The sequence below is a fragment of the Amphiprion ocellaris genome, chromosome 15 (assembly GCF_022539595.1).
Source record: "Amphiprion ocellaris isolate individual 3 ecotype Okinawa chromosome 15, ASM2253959v1, whole genome shotgun sequence".
Classification (NCBI taxonomy): domain Eukaryota; kingdom Metazoa; phylum Chordata; class Actinopteri; family Pomacentridae; genus Amphiprion; species Amphiprion ocellaris.
In genome coordinates, this window is record NC_072780.1 from 21367325 (window position 1) to 21383748 (window position 16424).

General features: G+C 39.3%; 1 protein-coding gene across 2 annotated transcripts in view; it reads left to right on the forward strand.

Moving 5' to 3' along the window:
• The window catches only part of thrb (thyroid hormone receptor beta), a 143003-nt gene that overhangs the window by 87756 nt on the left and 38823 nt on the right, over positions 1-16424 (forward strand). For both annotated transcript variants that reach the window (XM_023277528.3, XM_023277537.3), the window contains exon 3: positions 943-1009. The gene's annotated coding sequence lies outside the window, so the exon portion shown is untranslated. The remainder of the gene's footprint in view (positions 1-942; positions 1010-16424) is intronic.

Below are 16424 nucleotides of genomic sequence, written 5' to 3' on the forward strand. Positions count from 1 at the left end.
TAATGACAAATGCGTTCCTTTCTCTCTCTCATCACAATCAAACCACCTCCTGTTTTTTTTTTTTGTTTTTTTGTCTCACTCCCTTGAGATCCCTCCATGAACTTAACAAATCCCAACATTCACTTCTGCTTCCCTGCATGTGTTGTTTTGCCACTGTTGCTTTATTTATAACCATTTTCCTCTCAAAATGTCTTTCTCTACTTCAGGGGCTGACGCAACACAAGAAACATACATTGACTCAACTGAAGGCATTCAGTCCAAAGGGGACAAGAAATTGATACTGGGATTTCTCTGCCTTTACTGCAGTATTTGTGGTTGTAACCACATGTCTCTACCACCAGAGGTTAAGCGCATTTTAAAGTTGCTGTGGGTGTTGCTTTGTCGAGGTAGTGCTGCATATGAGTCGTCTTTGCCGGATGTATTGTCTGACTACACCCTGCTCAGTGCAAAAAGGTGTTAAAACTGATGATGCGTTTCACCGAAATGTACTGTATTTATTTCTGTTAAATTGTCTTAACTGGCTGATGATTTCAGAGAAGTGGTGTTACCACTGTATATACCTGGATTGCGGATGTTTTTAAAGTCTTTGCCCTCACCAGGTAGAAGCTTTTAAACTTTAAAACCCACCCGGAGCCTTGGGTAAATTTTTAATGCCATGGCAACATGTTTGCGATCGTCTCTGGCCTTCCTGTGGACCTACAGGTTTTCATAGCTGGACTGTGATTTTCATCTTGGGTGCTCATTAGCCTGACCAGACTCTCTCTCTCTCTCTCTCTCTCTCTCTCTGTGTGTGTGTGTGTGTGTGTGTGTGTGTGTGTGTGTGTGTGTGTGTGTGTGTGTGTGTGTGTGTGTGTGTGTGTGTGTGTGTGTGTGTGTGTGTGTGTGTGTGTGTGTGTGTGTGTGTGTGTGTGTGTGTGTGTGTGTGTGTGTGTGTTTTTGTAGGTGTTTCTCTCGGGGAGCTCAGCGGCTCCTCAGTGCTGCCCAGAGTCAGACTTCATCACTTCCTCTGGTAAGACCTTCATGTTGCTCAATTCCACACAGTCAGAGTTCTGCAGCCTGTAGAATGCCAATAAACAGTGACTCTCTGCACTAGATCACTCCACACACACAGACACACACACACACGCACACAGTTTCCAGTGTGTCAAGCAGTTGCGAGCCAAGATGTAAATGTAATAAGGCTCAAACCTTTGTTTATGTCCCAGGCTAAATCATTATGTGCCAGACTGGTTGATCTCCCTGTTTACTCTGTTTCTTGTCTTTGGGTTTGATTGTTGCCGACTGTGTGTGTGTGTGTGTGTGTGTGTGTGTGTGTGTGTGTGTGTGTGTGTGTTTCTATTTGTGTGTGGAGAAAGTCATAGCACTGGGCAGCATTGTTAGAATAACATAGTGCTATAAAAGAAAGGGAATTATTCTCCAGTTCTGATAATGCGAATGTATGTGTTGCAAATGAATGCAAATAAACTGTGTTCCACTGTTGCACGTATAGATGTATATTAGTGATGATAAATAAAATAAATCTAATTAGTTAGAGGCTTTGTAATTAATTCATCGCAATTAAGCAATTTAGCAACATTTGACACAATAAGCAAAGTTTTTCAATTCAAATAGATTTTGGTTGACGACTGAATCCATCAATAGACATATACGTGAACTTAAACATCGAAAATGTTTGTTTCATTTATATTTATCTGTGCATTTTTCTTCTGTCTACTGCATTCACAGATTACTGCAAACTGAAAGTCAAATTATAGCGATTATATTCAACATAAAGACTTTTTGTGAACTGAAGCACTTTCAATGTCTTGAAAAGTGGTCTGTTATGGGCTGGCTGCACCATTTGCTGGTATGAGGACTGGGAGCTAACATTAGCTCTGGTGCTAACAGCAACATGTTTTACATTGAAGTGATTCCGTTGGCTTTTCGTGCTGCGGTGATAAGAAAACTCTTTGTTGCAAAATTTACACACAACCCTGCTTTTATCCGAGCTGCCATCGGGAAGTTTTTTAAAAGAAAACTTTCCGCTCAACATGCTCAATTCAGTCTCGTCTTCAGTCACGTCTTCAGTCACCTCACTCAGTGCATCCTGTGTATCCTCTTATTTTTAGCTCATTTTTTGGTCTCTACCAGCTCCTAAGGAAAATACCTGGCTATTCAGCTGCACAATATTCCACCACCTTCACTTGTTAGTCTCTGAAGTGTCTGTCAGCAGTGCTGAGAAAATAGTTTAACGTATATTTGAAGAGTTTTTTTTCTCTGGAAACAGCTGCAAAATGACTGTCTTTGAGATATATTGCTGTACAAGTACTTTTGTTGGGATGGACAGCAGCTGAATCTGTAAGATCATCACACACTAAGATGTGATTCATTGCTGTATGCGTCATTTAGAGTTGGTCCAACTGGGTTACAGTTCATTTATTGTCAGAGAATTAGTTCAGAATTATTCAATGCATGGAGTTGCTTTGGTTTCTGCAATAATAAAGACAAAACATAACAAATCCTAATGATATCACTGAATCAAAATCATCTCTAAAGCTTCCGTTATGGTGATTTTACATCTATGACATATTTTCAAAGTAACGTTGTTTCCTAAAAGGTGTGACTTTGGTTAGTATTACTGACTTCATCAGTGTGTATCACTGCGCACAATGCATCAGCTGATCAGTGTCACACTTCATGCATTTCTGGTCTAGCAGGATTTCCTCTCAGTGCAGTGAGCCAATGAATGTCTGAAGCCACCATCTAGTCACCGCTGGTGGCTCCACTCTAAGTTACCTCTGCATTCACTTATGCCTGTGGTATTTGCCACTTAGTTTTAATATTTTATAATGGTATTTTTTTTTCACACCACCTCTCAGGTGTCTTAGCATTACTTTTCCTGTATTTGTCATCCGTGTATTTAAAAAAATAAGTAGATTAAATTTTCATTTGCACATTAATTCTCAGAGAGCTAAAGAAATCTGGTTTTGCTTGTCTTTTATGAAGACTTGAAAAACCTGATGATTGCAGAAAGACAGCTGTAACTCACTGAAGTACACAAAACACAATTAAAAATCTTTAACAGTTTTCCACAGCTACCTTGCTGCCACAAAATGCCAATATCACTGTATTATTATAACATCACTGTAATATTATTTGTGCAATACTTAGAGCAACTTTAAACTGCACAATTTAATACAGTATTTCTCTCAAGTCAGGTTTCCAAGAATCCAAAGGAAAATGAACAGAAGAGTTTGAGTGAACCACAGACATGTTCCCAAAACATTATTGGACAATGAGTGTTTTGTTCTCCAACTCACAGTTTAACTGTCACATGGGTGCATTAGAGCAGAATGCCGGCTATTAAAAACAGCACAAAATGCAAAATATTACCTCTGTAGGCATACATTGGCTTCTCACTGTGGGCAGTGAAAATCTTGCTTCACTCAGCACTGCCCGTCATTTCTAAAAGCAACAGCTGATACATCAAAACCTTGCAGGGACTATTTTAACATTGGCCTAATTAAAAAGAACAAATTCAGACTGAAATTTGTTTTGACCATTACCAAACAGCAGCAGCTACACTTGGGCCACTGCTAAGGCTGGTGCAACCCTATAAATGAAGCTGTGACCAGAGCAGCTTTGTGTAGTGTATCACGAGGAGGGAAATATATGTGACAGCTTATTGAAAATGAGCACTAGCAGACCAGCCGTGCTGCTCCAAGATGTCCGAGTGCAAACAAAAAGGCTTCCATCTGCACACATAAAATGGAAAAATGTGTTGGAGCTGAAATTTAATGATGATAACCGTAGATACCAAATATCCTTCATTGGCCTGAAGGTGATTGTTAGCTCCAGCTGTCATCCATTTGTCATGCTCTGAACCTGTGTTCTCACTGCTGCTTGTTACAGCAGTGCATGGATTATTAGTCATAACACATTATTTGGACCCTCTCAGTCTCCATCGAGGGATCATGCTCATGACTGTGTACAGTGTAACACAACACTGAAACACACTGGTTAGCCCCTGTGTATCCTCTCTGACAATGAGCTGTGTGTATTTTTCCCGGCAGCTACTGAACTTAATGTAATATGATAAGCACACTAGAGATTCAGTTGTTCGGTCGATTCTTCTATCAGCTGGGATTCTTTAATGAAAACACCATCTGCTGTCCTTTTTGTGATACCAGTTGCCATGATGATGAGCCTGTATCATGTTGCACAGTGTGATGCAGCTTCGTAAATTAAGTATTAGAGAGCTCCGTGCATAATGGTGGCGGATCAAGATTGACTCTTATCTGAATGCCACCTCAAATAAGATGCATATTGGTCAAAGCTTGACTAATGTAAACTGTTGCACGTCATTGATGATTCATGATACAGGTGCACTGAAGGAGGGTTGACATTTAGACTTTAGATAAGGCCTTGATGCCCTTTGGGGAGATTACAAAACATCTACAGCCATCATTTTTATTACAGGCGAATTTAGTTAGCATTTACTGTGTCAAATACTGGAGTGTTGGTTCAAACGAGGCTTGAGTTGGGTGTTGTGCCCATTTGGTATTCAAAAATTTTCAAAGTTCAGTGATGACGCATTAGTAAAAGTAAGCAGCATCTTACCCTTAAAGCTAATGAAATAGGAGCTAATTTTTGCAAGTTAATTTGACATACTGTGAACTAGTTTAGTGTAATGATGGAGGAAATACACATTGTTCTAATATACACATTTGGATTCATATATCTTAAAACATCCATCCAGCCATTATCTATACACCGCTTAGTCCTCATTAGGGTCACGGGGTGCTGGAGTCTATCCCAACTGATTTAGGGTGAAGGTAGGGGACACCATGGACAGGTCACCAGTCTATCACAGGGCTACACATAGAGATAAACAATCACACTGACATTCACACCTACGGAACAATTTAGAAAAATCAATTAACCTGAGCATGTTTATTGGACTGTGGGAGGAAGCTGGAGAACCCAGAGAAAACCCACGCATGCACAGGAAGAACATGCAAACTCCATGCAGAAAGACCCCAGGAAGGCCGGGACACAAACCGGGGATCTTCTAGCTGCAAGGCAAAAATGCTACCCACCTAGCCACTGTGTAGCCCTTTCTTAAAACAGTGGTTTAGATTAGATCCAGCCACCCACAGTGCTGCACGTCCTCAAACACTTCCCAGCTCACAAGTGTTCCAGGACCCCAGCGGTCACAAGAAAAGATGGAAAGATGTAACAGACTTATCTGAGCTGAAACATCTCAGCTCTCAACACTAAAACCGCTGGATCTGAGTAACTAAAGAATCAGAGCCAACTAGCAAAACTACAATCAGTCTAGGATGAATGTTAGCTGACTAACTAAACTAAAATGGCTAACAGCTTAACTGTCCATTCAGCTGTAGAGGCTACATTTTTAGTTTAATATGTGGCTGCTTATGGAAGACATCTCCATCGTTGTCCACAGCATTGCACATTCCCAAGGTCATATAGGTGTGATCTGGCATACTTGGTCCACATAAAAACAAGATCATTGACCAACTCTTTTGTTTTGCTTGGCTTTATACACCTTGAAAAAATCCACTGCTGCAGACTTATCAGGACTTATCCATCGGAAATGATACAAGGAACGATTGATTGTATTGTGGGGGTCTTACGGAGTCCCATCAATTTCCACCACCCGCTACATATTTAGGTCATGTGATTCGGTATCCGTACATAATGTACACATGCATAACACATTCCTGTGCTTAGCACAAGCTCATTTTGTTTGTGGGTACATCTATATTAAATGGCCACATTCTATGTTGCTGTGATTTCTGATCATCAATAACTAACAAACAGATGCTGTGTTTTTACAAAAAATCCTGCATTTCTGACAATGCCATATGGGGGAATGAACAGCTTTGATGGAGCACTGCGCTCTCTGAGTTCTTTTGTAGTTGTTTTTTTTATTTTATTATTTTGTTTCTCCAAAAACCTACATCAGTCTTCATTCTGAGTGACTAAGAAGGAGAATTTTTCAGTCTAACTTTGGGTATCAATAACCCTGCTGGTGCGTTGCGTCATGTTGTGTACTCCCTTTGACTAAGCTTCACATTGCCAAACTAGAGCATTTGCAATGAATGGCTTCACAGAGAATCTGACTGAAGACGTGGGAACATAAGCATGGTGAGGGCAAAACCTTTAATCCAGTCATTCCGGCGGCTTCTCTCTCAGTCTGACAATCAGGTCTGGTTTACAGGATGCTCTATGGTGATAGCTAAACAATACATTAGAGTCAGGAAAATGGTTTGAAAGCAGAGGATGTTGATGTAAAGTGTATGTGTTTTCCATTAACTTCACGTCAGACTCAAAGAATGTTGACTCCTCATGCCTCAAGCTTCTGCCTATTTTGACAACTTGTTCTTCTCTGAGATCTGTTGTTGCTCTCTCCATGCTGGCAAAGGCTTTTATAGGGCTGGTCTGGCACATGAGAGAAACATTTAAAACTAGCAACAGGCATGGTAGAAAATGTTCAGTTAGACTTTCTGCAGTACTTAAGCTCAATGCTAAGACAACAGGGTGAGTTGTTTAGATCAAGTAAGTTTATGTGGAAAAAATCCTAAAAGATGTAAGAAAGTTACAAGTTTAATGGATACATTTCTGGTCAGCAACAATCTATTCATCTATTCTTTGGATGTTTGTAGTAAGGAAGAGTGCAGCATGTACCCCATTAGAGGCCCGTTTCCTGTTTCCTGTCTTACCCCAGGCTTCTGAGAGTACACTTGTGGGTTACTTCACGTTTTTTTTTTTTTTTCATTAGCTGCTGTCTGTCAGTGTTGTTGCATCAAATGTGTGTCTGTATTGAGTTCAGAGTGCTTGTGGTCCTACTTTCATTCAGGATGCAGTATTGATATGTTAACCCTCTCAACTCCAAGTACTTCCTGGGCTTTTTAGGCTGCTGTCATATTTTGACTCACTGTAGGCTTATTTTTTACTGAAATATCAAGTACTGCACTTTATGGGAGCAGCAGAGTCACGACTAGAAGTGGAGAGAACTCATAAATGTCTTCTGTGCATTATTATACAGTTAAAATGTCATAAATTATGAACAAAACTAGAAATGCACTCAGAGAGCTCTGTACTCCGCCAAGGCTGTTCATTCCCCCATATGGCATTGTCAGAAATGCAGCCTTTTTATTAGGAATCCAGCATTTGTTTATTAGTTATTGATGATCAGAAATCACAGCAACATAGAATGTGGCCATTTAATATAGATGTACCACAAACAAAATGATCTTGCACTGAGCACAGGTGTGCATGTGTACGTTATGTACGAATACCGGAAACACCCCCTGAATTCAATCAATTGTTCTTTGTATCATTTCTGACAGATAAGTCCCGATTATTCCGCAGCAGTGGATTTGTAGTAGGATTGCAGTCATGTGATCCTCAACAGGCAGCTGACGTAGTGTTCACTTGTTGTCATAGTTATAGTGACGCCGTGCCGCTATCTTGCAATGATACAGAAATCTTTAACAAATCCGTGGATCCAGACTATAAGCTGCATCACAGCCAAAATCTAATTAATGGTCCTTGTGTCATTTCTGACCTTCCATGAAAATTTCATCCAAATCCGTTAGTCTGTGTTTGAGTAATTTTGCAAACAGACGGACAAACAGATGAACAGACAGACAGACAAACAGACAAACCAGCAGCGATCATTACATAACTCCGCCATGTTCCTAGAAATGGTACTGATTGACAACGTGAAAGTGTAATACCTCTGGTTGTCACCAGCATTTAAGCATAAAAATACTGATCAATGCAGTTTTACAAACCTTGACCAGCGACACAGGACCACTTATACAACTGCTTTAAAATGAAAAAGAAAAAATTGTTCCATTGTAAGTTTAGTGGTGTCACTGATTTCCAAAATCTTAGCAGTGGTGCTTAAAATGCTACAGGAAAAAAGACCCAAGCTACAAAAATACAGTACATGAATACAGTGTATTCATGGGAATTCACGTATTACTAGATAGTCAATAACTTCATAGCTTTAACAAGTGGCTGTTCTCTGTTAATATCTGTGATAGTCAGCACAGAGCAGAGCTGAGGCTGCAGAATGCTCGCTCTCCAAGTGGTTTGAGGGTTAAGCAAGGTAATTAATTTGATCAGGGCGTGCCGGTGAGCTTACATATCTTTATCATACTGTCATGTTTGTTTTGTGTGCTGCAGCAGTGTATAGTACATAGTGTTCTTACTCCTATCATCATGCAGGATGTGGTAACTGTTGCACAGAAAAAATGTGTCTCAGTGAACAGGAGGAAATGCTCACCCACAGCCTTCACATACTGCTCAACCAAGAGTATAAAACACACCCACAGGACAGCACAAACCCATGGGTGAGCCTGACTTTCAAGTGCTGATTCTGTGGAGTCTTTGCATTTGTAAGATGTGAAAGTTGTGAAGGAGACAGGCACAGTGACTGTGGCTGAGGGTTTATCTTTGCGACAGCAGATCAAAAGATTATGTTTTGACTCTAGTTGTGGCTAAAATCTGAGAGCAACAGACGAAAGCTGCTGCCAGGAGGATCTGAGACTTGATGACTTTGGCGACCCTTTAGTCCCAAATGGTAGTGTTTCACATTATCTGTGTCGATGACAGTTTGTGCCAAACTTAGCCACTGAATGACTCAGTCACAGAGTGGATTTTACATTTTTTCAAACTTTGTTTCTGCTGGCTTCCCTACTGCTGCTCCGTCATTCACTCTGTTCATCAGCCAAGTGAAATTAAAGCAAACCAAAGTAGCTGTCAACTGGTCTTTGAATTCACCACAAAAAGTAAACATCTATAGCTGTCCATTCATCTGTATTTTCAGTAAGAAACTCTTATTAACAACAAGTTAAAGATGTCTGCCAACTAGGACTGCACTATTGTTCCAACACTGACATTGCAGTGTGCGCATGTACAAAAGTCATATTGCAGGAAATGCAATGGAAAGTGAGACAAATATACTCAAACATGGCATGTCCCAACATTTTTTGCTACTCGATACAAAAGAGAATCACAGCTTTTTCATTTTCCATGACCAGTCTACAAGAGAAGTCTGTCTGATTATTTACTCTGATTTAACAGTTCTTGGATACACTTATTTTTAAACTTTATAATACAGAGTTTATTAGCGTGCAGGTTCCATACATGCACGGCAATATGAGCGAAGAACAGGAGAGAAATATTGAAGCTATTTTTTTTGCAATGTTTTTTTGATTGCAAAAAAGAGACATAACATCAGTTGTAGGGCTGCACAATTAATGAAGTATAAATCAAGACCTCAATTTTGGCTTCCCACAATTAAATGAACAGGATCGGCTGTGATACTGATGTTTATTAATATTTTAGTTGTGTGTTCTGTAGTTGAAGCTGTTCAAAGTATTTTGAACTGTTCAAGGCAGTTGTGTGTGTTTTTGGTGTTGAAAATGCTGCATATTAGCTCATGTACTTTCACAGCACTTTGTTCACACCATGATATACAACTTTCACACAGTAAACAGTAGGCTGTAGTTCAAATTGCTCAGCTCTTTCTTGTCAGGCAAATTTGTGTATTCTTTCAGCAGTCTGTTTGGACCTCTAGCTGTTCCAGGAAAGTCAAGAGTAGAAATCAATATGTGCACATACTGTACAAGCAGAGAAAATGTGAGACGCACCATAACTCCATGCCTGGAGCAGTGCTCCTGTGTTTTTAGAGTCAGGGAGAAACCCTGCAGGGTTTCTGTAAGTCTTTCTGTGAGCAGAGAATAAATGAGGTGTTTGCTAAATAATAACCTTGGTCAAACTTCTTCTATCCTCACTATAATCCCACAATATATTGAATATTGTTACCCCATTGCCTTGAATTATCCAGCCTTGTCCTCAGTAAATTGACTATAGTTTTCCAAGTTTGAATCAACTGTATTGAACTTGACACCAAGCTCCTCTTTGTATCCCTGAAATCTTCAAGGATACAGTTTCTCTGTCTTTTGAGTCTAAAAATTAGATAGCACAAGCAGGCGTCCAGAAAAAGGCCAAAGCTTGCTGAAAAGAGAAAGGGTGAGCTTGGGCAACCCTGCTCTCTGTCACGGCAGCTAATTTACGCCTGCGGTCAGAGTCCATCATTGTCCCTTATGTTTATTTGGAACACTAATGTGCAGAAATGGCAATTAGAGACCCACAAAAAGCACTCGGCTGTATGATTTTACCCCCCTTCCAAAATACATTGCCATCTGTGGACCTCCCATCTGATGAAATTGGGTTGTCCTGAAATGCTTCCTTTGGAACACCTGGGTGAGGCTGCTGAATGAAAAATCTGCAAATCACTGCAATTTCAGCACATTTGCACTAGTCTGAATATCATTTTTTAACTTAAAAACATTTCAGCAGATACATTCCCTCCAAGGGAAAAACACCTATTCCACATGAACAAAATGCTAATAGAGGCTTGAGTCATAAAAATCACATTCCTTTTCTTCATCTCGGTCATTGCTGGTTGGAACACTTCAGAGGTTGTATGGGTGTAAAACATCAGTGTCCAGTCTGGACATTTTATATATTTTTTACATTTGTTGAGGAACTTCGACATTGTCGGTAAAAAGGAATGTGAATGTACAGCAGTAAGAAACAAACAAGCAAAAAACACACACACACACACACTTTGGGAACCAACAAATGAACAAAGGAGAGAGATGAAGTTTTTATGAGATTTGGGTAACAGTTATGGTGAAGTCTGGGCTCATCAAATGTGGGTATGTTACCAACTTGAAACCAGATCTGCAGTATAGTTTTGGCAACTGAAAAATTAGGGATTGTTCCTGAACATCTGGCGTAACTTTGAGCCAACTGTTTTCCTCTGCTCAGCTTGTTCACTCAATAGATTTGGAGACTGTCTATGATATAGAAATCTGATAGGAGGTTATTTATAAAAATGTCCCCCATGAGAGGTTTCATTTTGCTTATCTCATTATATCAGTGTCCTACTGTGGCCTGCACTCATTTGTCTTTCCAGTCCATGTACATACATTACAGGCCTTTCATTGTCTGTTTTGTGTTTTTTTTCCCTTCCATCTATCTTCATATTTATTCCAGCCAGAAAATCTTTGGGCTTCTGTCTGCCTGTCTGTGTCCTCATTAGAGCTGCAGAAACCTGTTGTATGGATGAACCAGCTTTCGGGCCTGCCCCAGCTGTTGTCTGGATATTAAATGCTCTCGAGGGTAAAAAGCAGCAAACTGCAGCACATTTTCTCATAATGCTTTTCAGGCCAGCTGTTTTTATGATGGAAGTTGTAATGCTTTTTGCATTTTCCTTATTTATTTATTTATTTTGCACTTGCTGACAGGGAGTTTTTGGAACAGCATGTTGAATGAGATATAAAATGGAAATCTTAGTGGTTGGTCCTTGTAATATTTGGTTTATCAGAGGCTCTAGTTTGAGATTTTTCACAATTAAATTGTAGTTAGAGCAGGCAAACATTTAGAAACATGTTGAAAACATCCCTTAAGGGTAGATGCAGGTAATTTAATATCTTGGATTTACACCGAGGTACACAGCATATTTATTTGTTCTCTGTGCTGCTCTGAAAAGGCTTGATTGGATGATTGTCTTACTAAGATCATTCCCGGGATTTAGATGCTGTTAAATGCACATTAAAGGTCTTATGATGTCGCTGTGAGAGTCATCCCCGTCCAGCAGCAATATAACCATAGTAATTCTTTGTACTTTTTTTAGTTGTCCCCATTGTAACCGTATTAAACACGCTGCAACTTGTAGCCAGTCTGGTTTGTGACGGCAGCTGCAGTATTCAAGAAAGAGCCTTCGAGCTAGCCTGAAGACACTTTCAGTTTTCTAAATTATGTTATCTGAAAGGAAATCCTATGTAAATGGACTAGAATGTTTTAAAATCTGAATGGATTGTTAAAGGAACAGTGCAGCATTGTAGGAATAATAGTGTGTTTAATGCCCAGTCATTTGATAATAATGATATCGGTCTTATTTCTCTCTAACTGTGGTTCTGTGATTTGGGAATACAACCATAATTCATCTATATTTCATTTTCTCATACCTGTCAACAGGATGTATTTTGATGTACTCATAGAAGTCTGCTTCCTGCTTTTTGTCAGGGTCATAAATATAGTTGATTTCGGACAGTTGCATGCGTTATGCTGCTCCGCTGTGCAGTAGTCTTTGCTGGAAGGTACTGTATGTTAAGTCTGTGGAAATACTGGATTTAAACATTGCTTTTGCCTCAGGCAATGCTTTTATCATTCCAAGCATATAACAGGCATCTGCTGAATCACAAAAATACCTTTGCAACTTACTTGCTGCTTTACAGCAGGAAAAAAATCAAAGTTTGGGGTCACACAGACAATTTCATGTTTTCCATGAGAACTCACACTTTTATTCATGTGCTAACATAATTGCACAAGGGTTTTCTAATCATCCATTATCCTTTTAACACCATTAGCTAACACAATGTAGCATTAGAACACAGGAGTGATGGTTGCTGGAAATGTTCCTCTGTACCCCTATGGAGATATTCCATCAAAAATCAGCCGTTTCCAGCTAGAATAGTCATTTGTCACATTAATAACTGTATTTCTGATTCATTTAATGTTACCTTCATTGGAAAAAAATGCTTTTCTTTCAAAAATAAGTACATTTCTAAGTGACCCCAAACTTTTGAACAGTAGTGTATGTTTTTCTTGTGGGTTTCACACAGAACAAGGACTGGAAACACTAGAACTAGTCAAAAGCTTTATCAAAACTGAAACTAGGCAAGCTTAGACTTTCAGAAAGCAGGCGATGAGATAGACTGACTGAATTAATGTTCTTGCTTCAGTCTGGTTGCTCTATGGTCAAATAAAGTGCTTTCTCCCACAACTATAGGGCAGGTAAAGTCTGCTGACTACATTTGTTTCTAAATTCTTTAGACATTAGTCTTTTTTGCTGCAAGAACTTGGTGCAGACAGGAGGAGCATTTATATAAACTGCTCCATAATCAGCCTTTTCAAACTTTCTTTTAGAAGTAGGTTTAATATTTTAACCTGTATGGTGAATTTTGTATTGTGACAACGATGTCAGAGAGGAGAAGACTGTGACTGGACAAGGACATCAGACTGTCTAAAAAGGGTCTTACTGTCCCTCACAGTTTAATAAATCTTGTTTACTGCATAGTTCAACAGTTTCCATTTCCAAATTTTTGTTGTGTTTCCAATTTAAAGAGTCCTTCAGAAAGTGTGAATTATCATTTAGTGAAACCTGAAGATAGCCCGTGTTTATAATCCTGTCCACAACTGGCACTCTGGAGAAATTCGGAAAGCTATTACATTTTGTGCACCGACGGTCATGATTAGCAGCACATTCTACCTCTTTAAAGTTAGATTTTCTAAATCCTGAACAATGTCCAGTTCTGACACCTTTGAGGCGTCTGTCCTCGTGCTGCTGGAAGATTTAAAACAGAACACAACAGCACATATGAGCGAGTCATTTGAACCGTGATTAGCACACAGTGAGAGGATACATGCCTCTGTGAACAGATGCCTGACCCCCACTTCCTTATCATCACAATCACATGGAGTCCTCTTGTTGTGGCTTCGAATACAGGAAAGTGAAATGTGTGTGTGTGCATGTGTGTGAAGAGGTGGACTCGTGAGGACAACCAGTCAAGGACATTTAGTTTCATGGTTTCTCAGCTTACCAGGGCTAGTTATAGTTACAGACAGATGCACACTGGGACTCTCTGTGGAGAAGAACGCTTCTGCTGTGTCATATACAGTAACAGTCAGACAGACTGAGGCAGAGATGCTGCACTGGGGCTCTGTGGACTCCATCCTGTTATAAAAACTGCTAAATGGGCTGTGTGTCCGCTGCTGCGACCTTGGCTGCCTTACAGCTGTTGATTCCTTATTTATTTTTAGCTATTCTGCAGACTGTTGTACTGATAGGCAGATAGGACAGATAGTGCACTCAGTACTTAATGTATTGCTTTATATAGTACAAGACAGAAAGGATAATAACAGTTTTTAATTTGTGCGAGCAAAATATTATAACCTTTACTGGTTTGGGCAATGTGCTCGTATTTTGCCATATATTTGTACAATATTTGTTGCTCTGAGGAGAAATGTTATGTATTCTTTTGCAAGGTGTTATTGTTATATGAGTGACACTAGGAACATGCATACATCCACTGACAATTTCAGCATGGATTTTGTTTTTTTCTGTCCATTTTTTAAAATTTTGAAAAATCATAAGACACCCTAGATGATAAACACAAAGCAGCCCTGTAAGTTCCTTAATGTTAGATGTCCATGTCCACACAGGAGCATATTCAAGACTTTAAACATATCAGAGGATCTCAGGCTGCAAATGGGCTCATGCCAGGTTAATAGGTCCCAAGAATAGAGATGGTAATAATTACATTTTTAAACGTGTTCTTAAGTGTACAGGCAACCTGTGTAGAAATATTCTGATTACAGTTTAACACACACTTTTCTTGGATCTTGAAAGACGTTTTGGTGCAGGATTATGGGTCAGTTTGAGGCTATCTAACATGTAATCTAATCAGGATGTAATAAAAGCATGGCTGACATTAAAAAGATTCAGTTTTGAAATGTTGAAGTGCAGGAAACAAGAACAGACGACATCCTTCACATTAGGGTCAAAATGAAGCTTTTTGTCAAAGATGACGTCTTGATATCTTCAACAGAATTTCACCCTCAATGAGAACATTCTGGGTTTTTTTTGTTTTGTTTTTTTTTTGCATCTGTTACCATGTTAATTGTATTTTCCACAACATGTTCCTCTGTATACTGCCTTTGAGCCATGCTGCAATTCTTTATCATTCAAGATGTTTATTTTTCTCTCAATTTCTAATTTATTTCCATGCTTGTCTCCTCTCTGCTGTCCAGGCAGTTCAGCTCTGAGGTGAACTATTGTCCCCTTACTCTTGGTCGCAGCTTATTCAGTCATAGCTTCTCATTTTTTTACAGAATCTGGGTCAAGTAGTTGATTTTTGGCAAATTTTAAAATGAAATATGTAGAGTCATTTTACTTTGAAGAAATATCCCAACCTTTGTTTTTTCTGACTACCCTTAAGTCACACAAGATACATTCAAGCACTGTTTGAAAGCTGAAAACCTGTTGATTCTTTCTGCTTTTATCATTTTTGCCCTTATAAATACTGCCATTTTGGTTATTTGTTAAAAAAAAAAAAAAAAAAAAAAAAAAGATAGCATACCTTTTAAACCAGTCGAAGTCGACATGTTTTGGGATTCCAAGGGTTAATGCAGGAGGACAGAAAACCTAAGCGTGGGATCAGTGTAAGCTTCTAATTTAGTTCAGCTACAAAATGAGAAAGTGACATGAAAGTCGTCTGCACAAAAAAACAAAAAAAAACTGAAATGATGCTTTTGAAACATTTGAAAAGGTAACATATAAATGGAGAATAATTATAGGCGGAGGTCTGAATCCTGAAATGCTCTGTTAGTGGACTGGGTAGTGGAGGATTTACAGTCAGCTATGGCCACACAGACTTCTTTCAGAGAGGCAGTATTATGACCAATCTGAAACTCTACACAAGGTATGGACCCAGTGCTTAAGGTCTACGCTTAAAACAAAGTGGTCACCTGTATGAAAAGGAACATGAAAAGCAATTTAATGAAGCATTGCTTGACTATAATATTTTTTGTTTTGCATTATTTGCACAAGAGCATGAATAAATCAGTGGTCTGCACATTCTTCATGGATCACACATGGACTTTTCTTGTTTTTCTTCTGTTTACTTTTTGCCATAAAAACAAAAAACACATCTGTGACTGAATCCCAGATTGGACTTATATTTGTGTACAAGTGTACTTTTACAGCTATTCCTCCCCATGGTGAGCTCATCCTGCAGTGGATGTTCCTCTTTAATCCCTCCTGAGCTGAGAAACACATAGTCAACAGAGGGGAATTTAGAAGTCTCTTGAATTAGGAAAAATAGTATAGTATGCAATATTTCACCCATTCTTTTTTTTCCCAAGGCCTTAATGGTAATGGAGAATGTGTGGACTTGAATATCGCAGCTATTCTAGGAGCACTACTGTGAATGAGTATTTACATGCACAGTGCAGTGTCCCAGGGCTGCACATGGAGACACTCACTTTCACTCCTACGGACAATTTAGAGTCACCAATTAACCTGAGCGAGGTTAACTTAAACTAACTGCGGGAGGAAGCCAGAGTACCCTGAGAAAACCCACACATGCACAGGGAGAACATGCAAACTCCTTGCAGAAAGATCCCAGGAAGGCCAGGATGCAAACTGGGGATCTTCTAGCTGCAAAGCGACAGTCCTAACCAGCAAGCCACTGTGCAGCCCAAAATAACAAATGAAACTTGAACATAAAAAGTCAGAAATTTCATTTCTGAAAATTTGTTGAGGTTGTGTAAAG